The sequence below is a fragment of the Lepisosteus oculatus genome, chromosome 1, assembly GCF_040954835.1.
Source record: "Lepisosteus oculatus isolate fLepOcu1 chromosome 1, fLepOcu1.hap2, whole genome shotgun sequence".
NCBI classification, from domain to species: Eukaryota; Metazoa; Chordata; class Actinopteri; order Semionotiformes; family Lepisosteidae; genus Lepisosteus; species Lepisosteus oculatus.
The window spans coordinates 18,456,726-18,475,734 of NC_090696.1; the positions used below are offsets into that span (position 1 = coordinate 18,456,726).

Consider the following 19,009-nt stretch of genomic DNA (forward strand, 5'->3'; position numbering starts at 1 on the left):
CCCCAAGCCTTCTGCCCTGGAACAGGACAAGAAATAGGTTTTATTTTCGGGCCTGTGCTGAAAACACTATATAAAAAAAGCTTTCCTACCCTCTTTACAGGCATCCATCCTTTTGTCAGATGTACACTTTCTCTTCTCATTTCCATATATTTAACTTTTTGTTTCACACAAAGAACAAAAAAAATCAGGGATCTTTTCCTCTGTGGAACAGATCCTATTTGCTCACCAGCTCAAGCCCTCTAATTTTAAAAAGGTTAGTTTAAAAAACCTTGCATCTCTTTCAGCATGCCACCTTAACTCCTCCTATCAGAATCAAAAGGGCATAAGCAAAGAGTAACAAGAGCAAAAAACAGTTGAATTCATTTTTTGATGAAGCTTTAATTCAAGCCACTTCTGTTTACCTGTGTCTCAGTACCAGCTGACAGTTGTGATTGCTGGATCAATTAGGATACAGTACCTTTCCCAGGTGCAGAGGAGCAGAGTTGCATCTGGGCTTTGATCCCCAGACTCTCAGGATCAGAAGCTCATACTCACTACTTCACACTGTCACTCTTCCCAAACTTTACCCGTCATCATTATCATTCACCCATTACCAGAAGGTGTTTATTCCTGGTAAGAGGCAAACATCCCAGAGCCTGTTCCACTACCTGCCCCTAAGAGATGTCAAACAGATAAGGTCATTAAATATTAAGCAAGGGATCCAATGCAACCTACTGACATCGTGCCTTTCTTGTAAATGACCACGCAATGAATGCACCTTAATTATTTTTGGTGATATGATTTCCCAGCCCTTGTCTTGAACTTATCGTACATTTTTGCATTCTACACATTGCTTTATCTATCCAACAGCAGCGCAAGGGCTTTGCAGTGGAATAAATCCAAGCCAAGGAGAGCCCTCACACTGATCTGTTGCAGAAAAAAAGGCCATCATTACCCATTCACAAATACTCTCCATTTGTTGCCAAGGGACTCATTACTTCATCGTATTGCACAGCTGCCTAGCTTACTTATCTATCACTGAAGTCTGGAGCTGGAATCCAATTTGTATTGGATTGGAATGGTTCATTGACCCCAAGATTAGCATTATTGCTCTTGCATTATTAGCATCAGGTAAACTCTAGATTAGTGTTAATTACTGCTTTAAGAATCAGACCATCAGACTTAAGGAAGGAATACCCATTACTCTGAAGATGAAGACAATAAGAGCTGTGGTTGGATTTGGGAATCTAAACTTGGCATTAACAGGGAGCAAACCTTTTCTGGAAAGCTTCAGAAATTTGCCGGTCCCCAATACAGTTTGTTCTGCAATTTCAACATGCACATCTAAGGAGAAAGCTCAACAGAGAATCACGCTGCTGGTTATAAAGTGAAAAAATTAATAATGGAAAAAAGCTACCCTTTTAAAAGCAATGGTGGGCAGAACAGTTATACTATGCACGACTTTTCATGTGGGGTAAACATTTCAGAGGAACGCATCATTAATTCAACATGATTTACAGCAACTGTGTTAAACGCAGGCCTTCTGCAAATTAATATTAAATGTCTGCTACGAATGCGTTGTCTGGCTGCACAACAAGCTGCGGAAAAAAAAACAAGAGAAAAGAAATAAAAGGAGATATCAAAAAGCATTAAAACCATACAGGTGGCATAAACGCAATTATGATGAGCTGCAGTTAAGCTCAGGATGGCGAAGGAAAGTAGATGAAAACTGCACGAGAATGGCTCGTGGTCAATGAGCTGGAAATGGAAGAGAATTGAAATGGCCCCTGGGGTTGTATCCGTGTTCCCTTTGCTAATCTGCACACCGAGGCCCCGGCACAGCTCCGGCTGTCTCCCCTTTAGTCATCTGAGATCTTTAATAATGCGGACGAGGCCTGGCGCCATCTCTCTTTCTTTCCTCTCCCGGGCACGCTGGGCTGGAACCTGCTGTCACCTAGCTCTGCTAGGCTCCGTATGCTGCCTGGGCGGCTGCTCCACACCTTGTGAGCCGGAGGAGGAAGTGAACAGGACCAGGAGGAGCTCCCCCACTGCGGGGGCGACAGGGCAAAGAGCAGAGAGAGCCATGAACCGGGAGCCCAATAATCCAGGCAGAAACTTCGTCGTGTCGGGCCCTGAAAAACTAAAACAAAACAGACGACGGGGAAACGCGAAGCCTAACGGGGGTGAAGTGAAGTATGGCATGAGGTCCGGAGAAAAACAAGCAAAGGGTGAGCGGCACTAAAAACATTAAACCGTGAAACAGCAGAAGGAAATCTTGCAAAGCTCAGAGCAGGAACGCTGAAGTCGGGTCAAAGCAATTCTGAAAGCTTTACAAGCTCCTTGTGGCAAAGCGTGTCAGAAAGCAGGCTAACCCCAGAACAGCAGGTTCTTCTACCATCATGCACCCGACTTTAGTCATTTCTGGGTTATTTCCTTATCCTAACAGCCATGCATGCAGTGGTGCAGAAGGCTAATGCTTTATACTGGTTTTAATGGTATGTGAGGCATGTGCGTCACTGGAAGGGATTCAGCCAAGCTATTTGTCCTGGAATGATAACATGGAGTCCACCACTGCACGGGAACGGGAATGGCACCTGTTTCTGGAGGTCTGTGAAGTCAAGAGAAGTCCAGAATTTTTTAAAAAATGGGATCATGTTGTTTATGGATGGGGCCACTTGTACCAAGAGGTAGATTATGGAAACTGGAGGCTGGAGTGGGTCACTCAAACAGATTTTATATGAGAAAAAAATCAGGTTCATTTTGTTGCAGTCCTAGTTAGACTCCGAGCTTGTTCGTTCTAAAGGTACTGTGCTAGTGGCACCTTAGGAGCTGTCAGTTGCCAGACATGTCTCCCGGATCCCAGACGGAGGACTTATCGGACACAAGCCAGGTGCCTGGAGGTATTCCGATTGTCTCCTACACTAAATGGGGAGGGAGGAGAGGGGGGAGTTGGGTTAGAAATCCTTAACGAAAATGCTTTCTAACGAGATCCCTGGGTTGTTTTCATGGAGCTGCCCCTCAGCATTGCAGAAACGAGCCAGGGAGAGACACTGAGGAGCTCATTATCAGCAACCATGCTTTAAAAAAAAAGTTATGCGAGTTCCCTTCATTGCCCTGCTACCTGGACTCTTGTATTAATTTGCTTTAATTTTTCTGAACTTCTTCAGCTCCTGGCACACCCTTTGGTATTAAGGGAGAAGGGCAAACGAGCTCAAGTGCTCATGTCTTATGTGTTAACAAACAGACAAGACTGAAAAGTCCTCGTCTCTCATTTTCTTACAGCTCATCACATGTCACCCCCATTTCACCGTCAGCCAATCCGGAGTTTGCACTTACATTTTGAAAAAATTAAACAAGTCAAATGGGGACAAAACCATAAATGCACTTGTGGTGGCATGACAGGATTTAAAGTAGGATAGGAGAGGAGGCTGGGAGTACAGCATGAGACTGTCTTCATTAGGTGCAATAGCATCAGTTATCATATGCCAAAGAATTCAAGATGCTCTACTCTGATTGGTTGGAAGGCCTACAGGACTCCAGGGCCTGTCAATATGATGGCATGATGCTGCTCAGATCTTTGCAAAACAATGCACATCATTTTCGTAGCACTGAGCATGCAATACACTAACATACTTTTTTTGCAGTTCGGTTTTTCTATTTTTTAAACAATATTTATTTTACCCACCTACAAAACGTCCCAGCTTGCTGCAGACAATTAACAGTTCCTCTGAAAGTAATAATACAAAAGCTTTGTCTGCAACCCCCCCCCACAGAACTACAATTAACAGTTTTGCTCCACTTGCTTTACATTTTAATTGCTTTGCCGTCAGACGTCCTCTGGTGACATTTGGTGTGAATTTAAGATGAAAAGTGTCCCTCCTCCCACCCCAGCCACTGTCAGCTTCTTTTTCCTTTGTTTAAGTTAATTGGACAACAGTCCGGTGTGACACCCTTCCAGAGTCCCAGGCTAGTGGTGCTTCTTGTGGTGCAGAGAGACTCGGGGAGGGGTGTGTGGGTAGTGTGTGACAGGGGGCACACGGTGTCCTTGATCAGCCGATCAATCTGGACAGCGTGGGTGGGACACGCAGGGTCAACACATCTGATTGGAAGCACTTATTCAGAAATAAAGGGCACCAAGATGTTGCGAAATGGAGAAAATGTGTGATTTCCCTAATTACCTGGTCTTTTTTTTAACAGCAATGTACTGCAAAAGGTTGCCTCCACTCCGCTACTACCCTCTCTGGATTCTTATTTTACAGCTCCACGTTAATGAGAAATCAGAGCCCTTGCTGAAGAACTCTGGTTAGATCACACTAATCACAAGGGTGTTAATGCATTACCAAGTCCCATTGTGAGAGTCATTAATTGGAAACCTGATGGGATTTGAGGCAACCAGTGAGACAATGAGGGTGGAGTTCTTTCATAGTTTCAGGCCTAGTTCTCTAGACTCCGTTTGGAAGCACTGTGTCACGCTTACCTATCAGTATCATACCTATCAGTGCTGCCCTTAATCACAAAAGCTTCCATCTGAATGTCAGAAAAATAACTATAAAGAGGGTGATTTGTGAATGATTCTGCCCCAGTCTTCTTCCATGTTTTGGAAGTCGGGTCCGCGGTAATCTGTTTGAAAATCTAAAACAGGGATAGGCAATCTGGCTCACCCATTTTTTTAAACACCACATAATTGTATGACTTTGAACTTTCCCATTCCCTAATTACTCAGTTGATCTGTTACTACTTAATTGACCCAGGAGCTCAAGATCACCTATAACTAAAACTACAGTTGGAAGACTTGCAAAGACTTGTAATTGCTGGGGAAGAGCCAGGTTGCGTACTCGTAGCCTAAATAATTGTCATGCTTTGAACCTCCACATCCATCAATTTCCTAACTGCTGCATCCAGTTCAGGGTTGTGGGGGAGACAGAGCCCATCCCAGCAAGCAATGCTTGGAAGGCAGGATTCACCCTGGCCCAGACACCAGTCCACCTCAGGGCAGTCAGACACAACCCACGTGAAGATGCGGAGGAGATTCAAACTCCACGCAGATAGCACCCCAGCTCCAGAACTGAACACAGAGGATCTGAAGAACATTCAAACTCCACCCAGCAACGAACACAGGGCCAGTGCTCCAAGGTAGCAATGCCAACCACTCTGACACTGTGCTGCCTGCTTTCATCTTACAGTCAGCTCAAACAAAAGTGACTCCGCCGCTTCCAAATGGCTCAATCACAAAGGCGCTTACTTAAAGCGCAGCCCAGACGTTCCTGGTTGTCCCAACACTGGTCCTGGAGGCCCACACGCCTGCTGCCTTTCATTGCCACTCAGCTTAGTAACTTCATTAAACTGCAAGGCTGCTTGACCGGAATACGTATAAGATTTTTTTGAAAATCCAACACTCTTTTTAAGAGTGGAAAACACCCAAACAGTCCCAATTAATCCTCGTAAAGTCAAGTAAGGGTTCTATTGTTGAATCCAGAATTTAGCTGGAATAAAACCAGGCAGTTTGGTGGGTATCAAGGTCCAGGATGGGGAATCTCAGTACAAAGTATTATGTTTAATGAACTACAAGGCAGCAATGTAATGAAATTAACAATTTCTTTAAACTGTATAATCTGTTGTAAATTTACACAGTTATGTAAATTTACACAGAAAATAGCACGGAAGTTGAGAAGCTAGTGTTACTTGTGCATTAGGCAGTGGAACAAGTTGCTCTTCAGAAATGCAAGCAATGAAGCATCAGAAAGGCAGTGTAGAGTTAGCTTTAAATGCAAAGATAAATTCAAACACTTTAAAAGCAAACAATAAAGAAATAATAAAGATAAAAAACACCAGACTTCGATATCTGTGGGGCAAATATCTGAACAATCAATTTTATTTTGAATTAGAAAAGAAATATCTGTCCTTTTAAGTCACGCCGGCATAACTTGTAGGAATGAACAGCCCTGACCTGCTGAAAAGCAGTTAGGGAGCTGTTCATCTTCGGCACTTGCCGATTTTCAGACGTGGTGCCCTTTTCAGCATATAAATGAACAAATCCCAGCTGCCTCCTTCACATTCCACATTTTTTCTAGCTTTCTATGTGCAACTCATCTTTTGGAAAGTAGTATGGTCTGCAACAAAGCGGCCATTTAGCCTCAGATAAGGACTTCAAAGTCCCCGCCCACCAATAGAAGGAACACCAAAAAAGAGAGAGGGGACAGAACCGAACAAAAAGCCAGAAATTTCCATTTTCAGGCAGATTCAAACAGTCAGTTTTTTTTTTTAGATGAAGCACTTGAAGCTGGGTGTTGAATTATGTCACTACGCTGCTTTCGTTTCTACAACACAGATACCAGAATCAGAGCTTGTTCTGCCCTCGTGCCGAAGAGCACGAGCTCCCGAGACGCCGTTCTCAGCGCCACACATTTCGGCCTTTTGATTCGGCAGATGAAGGGCTGCAGGCTGGGAAAGAGGGAAGGAACAGCGGGGAAAGGAAGAGAGGAAAGAGAGAATGCACAGGGAATGATACAGAAGGAGAGATGGAGGGAAAGAGGGCAGGGAGGAGAATGAGCCACATGGCACCTGCGACCATGTCTCCTGGGTACAGTATATCCATTTTCTGTAGGTTCTGTAGGGGGGGGGGGGGGGTGTCTTTGACTCGATAATCCTGCTGGAGTCTGACCACCCCCCCCTCCACCACCACCACCAGCACCCGCTAACCCCCCCCCCCAGGGAAGAGAGAGGTCCCTGGTACCTGTCAGTGTGTCTGTGCTCCCTTCAGGCTGAACCAGGGGGCGGCTGTCACACAGCGCACTTCAGAAGTCACCTTTCGGCGAAGGGAATCTTAATGAGCCGGAGGGGGCGGGGGGGGGGCGAGTGACAGATGGGGAAAAGAGCCTCTCTGACAGGTCCGCTCCGAGCTGCTGGATTATTCCAGTAATTTATTAGCATTGCGTTTAAGACCTTTATCTCACGGCACTGACAACTGCAACCTGTTTGTTTGTTTCTCTTTCTATTCCTGTTTATTTCTGGTGTTTATCTCTGTACATTTCTATTGTGTGCAGATGGCATTTAAAATTCACCTCTGTTCCCACACTTCAAATTAGGGACCAGGGATTTAACTTCTACATTACAAATCAGATTATATTAAGAAGGTGATTAACCTGTTTGTGTTGACCCCTGATAATGTGCAGCAGTGTGTTAACTAGAAAAGCACTCCCATCTCAAAATGCTTTATTAGTGTATAACCACGTGAATACACATGGATAGCTCCTTTATTACACATTTATAATGTGTAATTTACAAACCCGTGGAGTACATTGCTGCCACACCACACTGGGGTCCTGGGTTCAATTCTGGACCTGGGGTGCCATCTGCGTTGAGTTTGTATGTTCTCCCACACGAACACAGGGTTTCCTCCAGGTGCTCCAGTTCCTCCTGCCACCCCAAAATCATACTGACAGGTTAATTGGCTTCTGGGAAAATTGGCCCTGATGTGAGGCCAGATGCTTAATTGGACAATTTAGCAACACCAGAGGAACATCATAGGTGTTCAAATTCCTATATTTAAGCTGACTGCCATACACCTTGAACTTCAGAGGTTACATCCAAACACTTTGAACAGACAGCTTCCTGGACACCACTAAGCTCCACAGGTGTGGTTACACCATATGCTGTCAACGAACAGGCTGATTCGCTCACAGCTCAACATATTAACCAATCGAAACACAACACTTTGTATGACAAGCAGCAGGAATAGCTGGAACAGGGTGTGGAGTGTATTCCACAAGGTGGTGAAATATCTGCAGCCCTGTCTCGGTTATTCTAGACATTCTGCTAACAGGACTTCCTTCAATTAAAGTGGCGAGAGTTTGTGGAATTGAACTGCTCTGCATATTCTGCTAGCTCCACTGGTTCTTAAGAGGATTCAAACTAGGGGTAACAAAGAGAGCCTTTATTCATTGGGCAGTGTCAGAGGAAAGGATACTAATATGCTGGTAAATTAATATAAAGCAATTAAAACAATCCAGTTTACAGTATGTCATGCAGACTACTGCCAAAAGGTTGGGCTGCTTAAGACAAACTCTGCCTTATTTTCTGAATTCACTAAGTGCATGTGGTCACTCAGCTTGGTTTCACTTAGCGTGGAGATAACTCAATGTCTCCAGAGAATAATAGTACACGGTAGTCAATAAAATACTTTCCATTACAATTGCAAGGAATATAAGCCAATCTTTTGGGTTTTTTTTAGAAATGGGAACAGACAGATTGTTGGGATAGGAGTTAGTATAGCCAACTCACAACTCCAGGGACCCGAGTTTGAATCTGGCCTTGGCTGTATGTGGACACATGTGGGGAGTTTGCATGTTCCCCAGATCTTGTTTCCTCTCACCTCCTAAAAGCCTACAAGTTAATGCTGACCATTTGAAATGAAAACATTGGGAAGAAAACCCACTGGAAAAGGACAGGGCTGGGGCTGTTAGCTGTGAGACCAGGATGGGCTTAAACAGCATCAGATAGGAATAACAGGCTTTGCGATACAGTAAAATGTCATGGGTTTTTTTTACTGAACTCAGCACACCCAAGCAGAAGTTTATTAAATCATCTCCCTTTGAACTGAAGCTGAAGAGATAAAGCAGCTGAAAGTCAAAGAGAAGTTCAGACTGAACCACACACCACCCCCCCAAAAAAAAAAACTTAATTCCCAGAAGAAGCAAAGCAGAGACTGTGTCAGACTATTGTTCCTGCAGAAATAACAAAGGTCATCACGACAAGCTGCGAATGGAATTATTATTCAGTGCTATATTGGAACTGCAATGGAAAATGTCAAATATGCAATTAGATCAATTTATACACACAGTATTGTCTTCGTGCACTTGTGGGAAGCCAGTAAACACATAATTAATTACAGAAGGCCTGTCTCCACATTTTGGCAGTAATTATTTTTTTTTGTGCGCGTTTGTGAATCTGAATCTTGCGTGGGGTGATCGTGATTAATTAACAGGTCACCTCCAAACTCAGTTCTGTGGAACAGGAAGCCAACGCAACTGAACAAGTGGAAATTTTTCTTTTGGGGTGCTAGGCGGCTTCATGGGAGCCATTATCCGTCATTTAGGTTAAGGTATTACCAAATAAAAAGCTATCCAAGTTGGCACTGCAGAAGGACAACATGTTGCACATCTGGACAGACAGCAAGCTGTTTCTGCACATGGCAGGAAAAGCACAGGCGAGGAATAAAAACAAATACTTTATTCTACAGTATATATGGCACCTTTAATAGCAGCTTCGCAAAGTGCTTTACAGCAGGTGTTAAAAATCAGTTTTAAGGATAGCAAGTTACAAAACAAGCATCTAAGAAACAAGAGATTAGAGATGCAGCAGAAGATAGAAGGTTGTTAGAAAATGGAGCAGACACAGACACTAATTAAATAAAAGCCTTTCTGAAAAAACAAAAGGTCTGGAGTCTGGATTTAAGTGCATTCGGGGTAGGTGACTCTCTGACATCCTTAGGGATAGAGTTCAAGAGCTTTGGGACACAGCAAGAAAAGGGTGTCACCCAGAGTGCCTCTGGTGCTACGCTTCTCTTACTAGTTTAATTTTTGAACTGCAAGACTATATCAGCATTTACAGAATGGCACTGTATTAATAATTACTATGTTCTTCTCACACCTGAAGAAGGCTCCACGGACGAAATGTTGTGTTTTCTTTCTTCTTTTTTCCAGCATGGAATAAACCCATTACTTGTTCCTTTGCAGCCTACGCATGCTGACGCAGCTACCCACGTAACTAGTAATAATAATAATTGCTTACACTTATATAGCGCTTTTCTGGACACTCCACTCAAAGTGCTTTACAGGTAATGGGGACTCCCCTCCACCACCACCAGTGTGCAGCCCCTCCTGGATGATGCGATGGCAGTACACTCACCACACACCAGCTCTCAGTGGGGAGGAGAGCAGAGTGATGATGGGGATTATCAGGAGGCCATCATTAGTAAAGGCCAGGGGGAAATTTGGCCCGAACACTTACTTGTAATATTGTTATGTAATATTCATAACCAAAGCCAGACGTTTCTCATTTCAAAGCTGTTTGATGCTGTGGTTTGCTTTGCCCCCAAAATATCCTCCCCACTCTGTGACCGAAGCAGCAAAACCAATAAAGATAAAAAAATAACGATATTTTGAAACTACACACCGACCAGCGACTTCGTCTCAACGTGAGTATTGACAAAAGCAGCAACTTCCGCCGTATGTTTTACCTCAAAAATAAATAAAATAAGAAACCGCAACCCACCTTTTCAATTTCAAACCTTTCAGACGGTTTCTTCCAACCGTCTTCGCCAGCTGCTGAAGATATTTTCAAATGTCAGCGCTTCTTGATGGCGTCACCACAATAAACTGTCGGAGGCCTAATTTAAAAAAACATTTATAGGGGTGGAACGCACGCGCATTATGAGCTCGCGGGTCGAGAACAGATCGCAGACGTTTCGAGCAAGCGGAGCCGCAGAATTTCTTAACTCACCGTAATCAGTATTTTGACGGAAAGTTTTCAAAACATTAAAAAACGCCTCATTTACCAATCTATTTGGAGGTCATGACTGGTAAAGTCCAGTGGGAAATTTGGCCAGGACGCTGGGGTAACACCCTACTCTTTTTGAGAAACGCCCTGGGATTTTTAATGACCACAGAGATTCGGGACCTCAATTTTACATCTCATCCGAAGGACGGTACCATTTTACAGTAACTATAGTAGTCACTATACTTGGGCATTAGGACCCATACAGACTGCCAGATGAGCACCCCCTACTGGTCCCACTAACACCTCTTCCAGCAGCAACCCTAGTTTTTCCCAAGAGGTCTCCCATCCAGGTACTGACCAGGCTCACACCTGCTGCACTTCAGTGGGTTACCAGCTGTGAGTTGCAGGGCGATTCGGCTGTTTAAGACCAAGAAACAGCATTATGCAAAGCTGACGCAAGAGAAAACATGTAGGAACAAAAATAAATGTTACAAACGAGCACGGAAACAAAGTGGACGTTATATTAAAACTACTGACTCGGTTTACAAATGCTTGACCAACAGTTTTAATGCCCACTACACGTGGTGAGATGCTAAGTATTTTTGGGTACCAGGAGTCTTTCCTGTAGCACAATGTATCGATTTAATAAAACCTACCCAGAGGGTTCTCAGTCCACCTCTGTGTCGTGTAGTGGTTTGCTATTCCCAGAAGTATTTTTTGCCTCTTCTGGTGTGACTGACCACATGAAACCCACAAAAATAAGAGACCTGAAAATCTGTTTATATCCGGGTAGTAAATTGTAGACTCACAATTCAGGTATCCTTCAGACCACTGGTCATGTTTTCTCGCTCTAACCTACTATATACTATAACGTACTATATAAAAACATTTACCTTCAAGGACTAGAAGCTCTTAATTGGTCAGAGAACATGAAATAAAGCACCACAGGGTCTACTGACGCGAATGCCTTGTTCGGTGGGTTGGGATGGGTGTCCTTCATCTATACGCAGTAGGGCTGGGAACCATTAAAGAGACAGGTCATATTTTCGCCATCGAAGACGTTACATAAACAAAACAAAAAAAGGTTTTCTATGCCCTTTTGGGAATTGTCCATGAACTTAAGGTTTTTTAGGGAATAACAAACTTCCATTTTAAGGCGTATGCATACATTTCCTAGATGGGATAGCTAAAAAAACGCGCTCAGGAATAACAGACGGGAAATTCAAGTGCAAATAAGCTCTTCCCAGATCTCCTCTCGTCTCTTGAAGGATTCCAGAGCAGAGCTGGCTGGTGTGAAACCGCTCTATTTTCAGCCCGAGTGCGTCTCCTCCTTATTTTTGTCCGTGACCTTCATAACCTCATTTCATCACGAAGTAGGCAGTGCGATTGACTCCGTCCCTTAAATGATCTCACCTTGAATCAGATCCTTCTTGCGGCGTCCCCTCCTCCAGATGAAAGAGGTTCGATTCTAGTCCCCCGTCTCTTTGTGACATTCCTGTGGGGTTAGGCTTTATTTTCCCAATCTGTGATTCTGGCTGGATTGTCACTTTTGCGTCTTGTGGAGGGCTGGACTGAAGCATCTTAGTGGCACAAGAGTCAAGGGACTCTTCAGTGTCAGCGTAACAGAACTCCGAGTGCAAAGATGTGCTTGTTACAGTGATGGGCAAAAATTCCCACTTTTGAAGAGAGAACGGTCTCTGGTCTGGTGCTTATGTAGGCTGTGCACCTTGGGCAGTTAGTAGTAGTTACTAGTAGTTGTGCCTGCAATGGCCCATCAAATCCTGTGTGCAGTCATTGATGCTCTATTAATACATGATGCATGCACTGTACTGAAGCTCCTATTACTTCTGAAGTGGTATGTTTTATTTCAGGACAAAGCAGCCAGATATTTATGGTAATCCCACCACCAATTTTCTAATTGAGTCGGGGGGGGGGGGGGCGGAGCCTAAACCAGCAAGCAACATACTGTATGCAAAGAGGGATACAACCTGGACAGAACGCCAGTCCATGGCAGGTCACACGCAGACAGAAACACAGTCACACCTGGGACAGTTTTCCCAGAAGCCACTTAATCTACCAGCATGTCCCGTAACTGTGGGAGGAAAGCAGAGCACTTGGAGGAAAGCCACACAAACATGGGGCATGCAAACTCCACAGAAGAAGCCATGGCCCCAGCACTGCAAAGCAGCAATACTAATCTGCAATACTAACAAGCAATACTAACAGCAATACTAACCTGAAGAAGACCCCACGGGCGAAACGTTGTGTTTTCTTTCTTCTTTTTTTCAGCATGGAATAAACCTATTACTTGTTCCTTTGCAGCCTACGCATGCTGACGCAGCTACCCACCTGAACTACTAATCACTGGGCTACCATGCCGCTGATATCTGCAGTACTCGTCTTGATTTTTCAGTGTATTAAATACTACATACGGCATTTAAAATGGCGAATTTCTTGGCGAATGTCAGTAGCATAATGAAATATCTTTAGTGATTATACATTCATTTGGTAAAAAAAGGGGGTAAACTGTCATTTTCTATACTGGTGACACCGGTGGCCTTGGTCTCTTAGAGATAATGGATGGAGAAAAAGTCCAATCTTCGGAAAATAAAGGAATCATCCCCGACTGCAGCAGGCCGTTTCTGAAAAGATATCCTTTTCAACTTCTGTCGCTTCCCATCAAAGTTGCATTAGAAAGCAGAAAGAAAAACCAAGCCACCTATGCATGTCAGACTGAGTGATTTCTTTTTGTCTCTTTTTTTTTTCCAGCTCGGGAGCAGGCAACATGTCCCCTGGGTTCGCGTGCATCGGAAAACCGGCCAGCATTTAAATGGTAATGCCGAGATGCTCGCAGAGCCCTCCCAGCCCACACACACGCGCACACACCAGTGCGCTCTCCCCCGTTCCATCTCATCCCAAGCCCATCAATAACAAATTTAAAAAACAAATTATGGCCATACGCTGAGGCTGAAAAGCTCGGTAGCAGAGCAGGAAAAATGACAATTTTCTTCGACAAAGGGATGCATTAGCTCTGGGTGACCTTCCCACTTTTGTCTCTCGCAGCGCTCCTCAATGGGATCGCGCCCCATGCACTAATCCAGCGGCCCTGCCACTTCTCCCTCGTACACCAGACACACAATGACAAACCTTTCAATGCATTTTAGCCCCATCCTTGCTTGGCTGCCCGGGGGAGGCTGCAGCACTGCCCCCTGCTTGGTGTTGAAAGTGCAGGCGGTCACCAGTGACCCATAAGTAAAGGCCAGGCGACCCTTGACCCGTAAGGTAGAGCAGCCTCACTCGCTCTTCACATCCCCTGCCTGAAGGCTGGATAAAGGCCGCTGCTCTCGTCAACCCTGGGCTCGTGACAAACCTCCGCTCCAGTGTGGCGCTGTAAACCGCAGACTCGTGAAGTTACAGGGTTCCTGTAGAGCCCAGAAACATTTTACAGCACAGAGGCTAAAGCTGTGAGGATGCTACAGGGGATGTGGACAACCTCAACCAACCTGTTGTCACTTTTATCGCTATCCCAGAATCACTGGCGGTTGTTTCTCTATTGTCGGTAGCAGCTTTTGACTCAAGCAAGAAGGGTCTCAGAAAAGCTGTAGTGCTTCCTCTTGAGCGGCATAGTTGTGGGGAACCCTAAAACAAGGCACACGGGACTCTGAAACTCCACAGAGAAGTGTACTGTACTTCCCCACTTCCTTCATTCATCTTAAGCCATTAAGCTTTGTGTTCTTGTTAACAGTGAAGTTGAGAGGCTGTAGGAGTCAGAAATTTATTGCCAACTTGTTTTGTTACATTGTCTGCTGAGCGGAGTTTTAATAGAAACAGGCAACGCATGAAGTAGAGAGCAGTCTTTGCCCTTTTTGTTACAGAAACGCCTGTAACTGAAATGTACTAATTAAAATTTAACCTGCAGTAGGACCTCGTGAATGGAAATAAAACTTATTATACATTTCAGAAGAGAAGCTCTTGACCAAAGTCGTCACTGGGCTTTGTTCAGGAGGATTTAACTGACTTGTTTTTTGTCAAGGACAGAATGAAAAAAAAGACCACACACATTTATTTGAAGGTTACACATAATAACAATACGGCTGATGCTCTCTATTCATTTTTTAGATAATCTGCCTCCTACCATTTGATTGTTGAGCTGCTGCCCATCTCAGTCTGTCCTGGACTGGCCCATTGCTGTATCTACATGTCCAGATTGCCAGAATTAAATAATCCTGAGCCGGATTTTTATATGCGTCAATCCAGGAAACATGAGACATGACCTAACCAGACACATGCCCACTGCCCTGGACACATGATAACTAGCAGCAGAATTTCAAAATATAGCGAGTAGCCTATGCACAATCATTGTCCAGTTATTACATGTGGATAAGGTGGCAATCCTACCTGTAAACTAGTCTCTAATACGTGTTCTGTATTTTGTTCCTGTCGTTGAACTTTACCCTGTTTGTCATGTGACTCTGTTGTCATGTGTTCGTCTTCTCTCCCGAACTCTAGTCCCCAAACTCTGTGTCAACTCACAAACGAAACCAACGTATTGCTAAAATAATTACACAGTAATGCTGCTTCAACTTAAACAGAACACTTCTCCTAGAAGCAAGGGATACTTTTCTGATCGATATCATCTTAGGTCTAGACTCGCTGATACACTTGAGGACTACAAACCCCCCACCTTTCTCCTTTCAGCAGAATGACCGACTCTGCACGGGGTGATTAATCATCATGGCTAGAGTTATTAGTTGCAGTTCCAGTGTATTGTTTTAAAGAGTTGGCTGTGATTGGGAGATGAGTTTTGCAGAATAGCTGAGTTTTTCCCCTTGTCGAGCTAGGACGGTAATTAGGCGTTCACTAAGCAGAAGGGCTGTCAGGCTGATTTACTGTTTGTTTGTGCGCTGCTTGCCAGCAGAGGTGGAAACCCAAACAAGACTCTTGTCACTACTGCCCTCGTATCGGAAATCTACTCATTAAAAGTGGATTTTTAAAGCCCCCCCCCCCCCCCATCCATGAAAACAGGGGGTTTTCTTAAATTTGAAAATAAAGTCCCCTCTCTTTGCCATCTCAGACACATGTTCAAACACACAATCCCATTAACTGGCTCTTTTGCATTCCATCCATTAGGAAAATTCGGTCAGCTCAGCTATGCAGCACATCTGTGGTAATTTTCATTTAAATCTACCAAGAATATACTAGGGCAGCACAATTGTTCGGTTCCTGGGGTGCTGTCTCCTTGGAGTTTGTATGTTCTCCTCGTGTTCACGTGGGTTTCCTCCAAGTACTCTGGTTTTCATCTATCAGTCCAAAGACAGGTTAATGGGTTCTGGGACAGCTGGCCCTGGTGTGAGTACATGCGTGCCATGGAATGGACTGGTGTCCCATCCAAGGTGTATCCTGCCTTACGCCCATTGCTTGCCAAGATAGGCTCTGGCTCCCCCCCTGAACCTGTACTGGATAAAGCATGGAAGAATATAATACTGACCGATTGTGGACCTGTGATATTAGCTTTGTTTCGTATCTACTAATGAAATTAAGTTTTTAAAATGATACTAAATTGGATTCTGGCCTTATTTCAGGTCCCAATACAAGACTCTGAACACTGGAAACCCTAGTAGATGCCTTCAAGTAAGTTAGCGCTTTCAAATTGTTATACGCTAGTTTTTGTTTAAGTAATTTAAATTAGGTATTTTGTTCTCTTTTGTTTATTTTGTTATACAGTGCGTTGAGTTTATGTACCATGAAATTCACTATATAAAATAACAGCCACTACACCTACTGTGTTCACAGACTTTGAGGTTAATAACCTGAAAGTCTTTCTTAAGATTAAGATCACTTTATTGGCCATATATAATTTCTTGTATTAGGAATTTGTCTTTTCACATACAGTACCCCAACTTGCTCTCCATGAGACACACAGACAGGGAGAGAAGCGTGGGGTCAGAGCGCAGGGTCAGCCATTTATATGGCATCCCTGGAGCAGTTGGGGTTAAGGCCCTTGCTCAGGGGCCCAACAGAGTAGGATTCCACTGCCGGCTGCAGGATTTGAACCAGCAACCTTCCAGCCACAGGCACAGATCCTTAGCCACAGAGCCACCGCACAGCCTTAACATAATTTCTGACTTATTATCTTCAAAACTTGGTTAAAGACACATTGTCAAAAAGATTTTAATTAAATATGCTATATTTTAATGATACATGCTGTGTAAGGTATATTGAGTTATCCTTGGTATGTATTTTAAATGATATATTTAATAGTTTCTCCATTATTTATTTTTTTGCTTAAGTCCCACAGCTCCCTTACAATGCACAGCATGAATAAAAGTAAACTAAATAAAAGCTGATTGAATGTTATCAATATTATTAGGAAGCATAAAAGTGGAAAAGCAAAATGTCCGTCTTCAAACACATACAGATATGGAAAGAGACTTTTTACCGCAAAGCTTAAACCAGGGTGAGGGCTAATCAGAGTGTTTTTTGTAAGCTGTTTTGTTGCTGTGTTATTGGAATACATCCACTGTCACAAAACTAACAGGTGCAGAATCATTACACAGACACACACACTCTAGTTTGGATTCTTATTGACCTAAAGATCTCCCACTGACTCTCAATCTTTACTCATTTTTCTGTACTCCACTGAACGAGACCTCCAAAAGGGGTGAACATGGGCCCCAAACTAATGTGTTTGGCACATCTAAATTTAAAGATTTTGTTTTTAAATTTGTCCTTTCATCATCGGTTAGTCACGCGTTACAGTTGTGGTGGGAACATTGTTTCAGATCATGTTCCCAAATGGCTAGAAATATATGTCTACACACACACAGAGACAGACACAGAGTATACAGCAGGGGACTTGAGCTCAAAGCATCAACTTAAATGAGGTGAAGAAGCGCTTGCATGTAAATGCTGGGGGGTGGCAGAGTGTGAGGGAGATGATACTGTGAAAATGTAACTCATTTGCTTGGAACAGGTTCATTCATTACTGCCGGTGAAACGACACAGGCCATCTCTGGAAGAGAAGAGCGATTGCACAGAGCCGACCCAGACGGGGGTAAACATCAGCTGCCAGTATCAATAGAGCTTGTGTTCGTTTTCGCACGCGCTCTCCCAAAAAGATAAACGACGAAACATTTACAAAAGTAATGGCAGGAATCTAAGCCTGCAAGTGCAGACGGAAAGGGGGAGGAGGAGGCAGGCATCGCATTGAATTGCCCGCTGTTGCACTGCAAGGACTTGGCTTGGCCCTTTAGGAAGAAGTCACAGAAAAGACAGGAACCGAAACCTTCAGGGCCCGAAACGCAGATTAAGTAGGTGATTGCATTCAGATAGCCCCGGCTCCGGTCCGGTCTAGGAGAAAGGAGGGAAGGCTTCGTTTTGTGCAGTGACAAAGGAAGACAGGTGGAAGTTGGTCACCGAATTCATTTTGAATTTGGGCAAGAAAATAATTAGTCCAGGACAGGTGTGTGTCAAGAATAAAGTCACTTAAACGAGAAATCCCATGTATGAGGGTAGGTTTAGATTACATGAGACACGTCACAACTTTTCTCTCTGAAACGAGAGGACTCTAGTGTCACACTCACGAGCTTCAACTCCTCTATAGGCATATATCCAGTTCAGTATGTACTAAAAATAACCCCGCAAATATAAAATCCCCTTGAACCCCACCCCCAGGAAAGGACAACTTAGAACAGATGATTGCACGTAGTCTCCCTTTAGGAAGACATCAGAATATCATCCAAACCCAAACACTGAGTAACATGCTAACTCCACACAGACAAGAGCCCCAAGCTGGGCTCTAGATCAGTGAGGCAAGAGAGGCACTACCATATCACTAGTACAATCACTGCCATTCCCATTCCTCCAGATAATAAGGGGCAGCAGCAGTGTGCTGCCTTGGATTTGAACCCACGACCCTCTGATCAGGTGGGTCTATATCCCAAACAACAGCTCCACACTATTGCCAGTGCTGGATTTCCCATTATTTTCCAATTTCCCACAATTTCTAGGGCCTACGAAGGAGGGAAACACTAGTGACTAACGGAAAACGAGCTGCAACAACAGGCTTGCGACCGACTCTAGGTGCTCCAAATCAATAATCCTGCGCTGTCTGGGGGCTGTTCTAGACACTAGAAGTATTGCAGTGATGGTCACTCGACTCCCTCCATCAATCACATGGTTCAGCATTAGAATAGTTTAAGGTGCATCATGTCAATCGATGTCATTCCATCGGCGTTTATCCCTCTTCTTGCACATTTCGGAGTGAAAGTGCCTAGGGCCTACGGACACCAAAATCCTGCCCTGACTATTGCCTTTGTTTTGTGTGCACCAGCTGCAAATCATGTTCAAGTTCATGTTTGTTATTCCAGCCATACACAAGTATACAGTGGAACGAAATATCGTTCCTCCTGATCCACAGTGCAAATACAGACAGGGCACTGACAGACATCGTAGACACGATACACATAGTGCAAAGTGCAGATTGTAGTGCAAATTACAAGGCAAATACATAATACAATATACTCAACACACT

The 19,009-nt window shown here is 44.0% G+C and overlaps 2 long non-coding RNA genes across 3 annotated transcripts in view; one reads left to right on the forward strand and one right to left on the reverse strand.

Moving 5' to 3' along the window:
- Positions 1 to 10,343, reverse strand: part of LOC107077037 (uncharacterized) — a 26,632-nt gene extending 16,289 nt beyond the window's left edge. For both annotated transcript variants that reach the window (XR_011187914.1, XR_011187825.1), the window contains exon 1: positions 10,252 to 10,343. This is a non-coding gene — a long non-coding RNA (uncharacterized lncRNA). The remainder of the gene's footprint in view (positions 1 to 10,251) is intronic.
- On the forward strand, positions 9,770 to 16,094 carry LOC107077038 (uncharacterized). Its single transcript, XR_001478180.2, has 3 exons — positions 9,770 to 10,174; positions 13,246 to 13,309; positions 16,059 to 16,094. It is a non-coding gene; the product is annotated as an uncharacterized lncRNA (long non-coding RNA).
- Positions 16,095 to 19,009: the final 2,915 nt, after the last annotated feature.